The sequence below is a fragment of the Brassica oleracea genome, chromosome C4 (assembly GCF_000695525.1).
Source record: "Brassica oleracea var. oleracea cultivar TO1000 chromosome C4, BOL, whole genome shotgun sequence".
In the NCBI taxonomy this organism is placed as follows: Eukaryota; Viridiplantae; Streptophyta; class Magnoliopsida; order Brassicales; family Brassicaceae; genus Brassica; species Brassica oleracea.
In genome coordinates, this window is record NC_027751.1 from 40,534,246 (window position 1) to 40,536,383 (window position 2,138).

Genomic DNA, 2,138 nt, shown 5'->3' on the forward strand with positions numbered 1-2,138 from the left:
CATCTTTCCAGAGACAATTTTTAAGCCAACTGGAAGTGCTAGACCAAAATTTCAGATTTTTTTTGTAGCGCGCTTTCGTCCTTGTGTTGGACGTTTGGAGATCAAAAGAGTGATCATGTTGCGTTTGTTAAAGACGGCTGATGTGTTCGTCGGGGCCAATCGACGAACGGAGTGTAAGATTTGTAGTGGTCGCGTTTAGACAATTTGTTTGCATCATCTCGATTTTTAACTTGGCGACGTCTCGCAGTTATTTCGAAGACTATACGTATATTTTTGGTGCTGAAGTGTGATTGTTTTGCAATTTTGTCTTTTAAAAAGAGCAACGCATATTTCGTAAAAATTATCGAAATCTCTATGGAATTCGATTACAATAACGCATCTTTTCCTATGTGGGAGTAAACGAGTATACGCACCCACTCCCCCCCCCCTATTTTTGGAGAGGGGGATAGCTGAACTCGTCCTTCGACGAGCTGCCTACGTACCCCTTTCGAGGATCAAGCCATCTCGTAGTTCTGTTTGGCTCCGGGAGCGTTTTCACTCGGCAGTTGTCGCCATGCTGACCGCCTTGATCAAGATGATCGTGGCAGGGTCAGTGTTTTCTTTCGGATGTTCCGGTTGAGTTGTAGTGTCGGCTTCGGACTCATGTTGAGTTTCGATACCAGAAGCGTCTGCGTCGGCATGCGATGTGAAATCGTCTTTTCTCGAAACGTTGTTGGTTGAAGATTTATCGATCTTCGTGCGTTTGCGATTTACCGTTGCAGAGGTTGTCATCTGTCTTAACTTGTGTTATGCGAGGAAGCACAGTCGCGACTATCTCTGACATCCCCAGATAGCTGCGACTCCGTTTGGGATCGGGAATTTGACGCCCAGGTGGTACGTCGATGGAACGGCTTGCATTGCGTTGAGCCACCGGGTTCCCATGATCACGTTGTAGATGGCAGGATGATCGACTACCGCGAATCTACGACTTTTGTGACCTCCTTGGCCATGACAGGTAGCTGAATCAATGTGAGGGTCATTGATACTTCGCCAGAAAAGCCTGTGAACGGTTTCGGAGTTGGAGTTACTTCTCCGAGTTCAATGCTCATCCGATTGAGAGTGTCGCGGAAGATTACATTCACCATGCTTCCCGTGTCAATGAGTACTCTTCCAACTTCCAGATCTCGTATGACGAGGTCTATGACGCAGTGAGGCTGATCGATCCCGCCGGCTTCCTCCTTTATGAAGGTGATTGAGCAATTCTGATCGTCTCGGGTAGGAGACCATGTAGGCAAGTTCGCGCTTGACTCCGCCTTCCGCTGGTAAGCTTTGATGGCCGAAACCGTATCGTTGCAGAATTACGATCCTCCGATGATCATGTTGACTCAACGACGATTTTTTTCGTTCCCTTTGTCGTCTGGCCTCCTGCCGCGTTTATCTCCAGATTGGTTTCTTTGGGGAGATCTCTCCGTGGAAATATTTTTGTCCGGCTTCGGGGGACGATCGGTCTCGAGGATAAGATCTTTCACGCTGGTTACTTCCGAGAGTTCTCCGGCTAGTAGCTTCGCGGCCAGCCTCGCTCCCAAAAACTTGCAGTTAGTCGTGGAGTGTCCTCGGGATTGGTGGAACTTGCAGAAGGTGTTTTCATCATATCCTTGGTTGCGAGTCCACGTATTACCCATGGTTTGGCCCTAGTCTGAGCCGATTGCGTAATTACGCGTAATTATGCGCTCCTTGGAGTTCTTCCCCCTCGCGATGGACATACTTGTCGTTACGAGGGTTCTTCTTCCTTGTTTTCGGGTCTACATCTTTCGAGGACGATCTCGCCGACTTATACTTCTGCGATAAGATTTTCGTTTCTTCCTCGATCATGATGTAGTCCGTCGCCTTGTGGAGGGCGTATTGGATCGTCTGCGGTTTTTCGAAGGATATCCATTTTCTGAATTTTGACTTTACCAGAGCGCCTTTCTGAGCGCATCGATGGCCACCTTGTCGCTTATCCCGCTGTCCCTGGACATTACCAACTTGAACCGGCTGATGATCTTCCCTCTGGGACAGACTTCCCTCTGGGACAGACTCCAGAGATCGACATCGGAAGTTTCTCTATCTATGAACATAGAGTATTGCTTGAGAAATTCCGATGCGAGCTGTCGGAAACT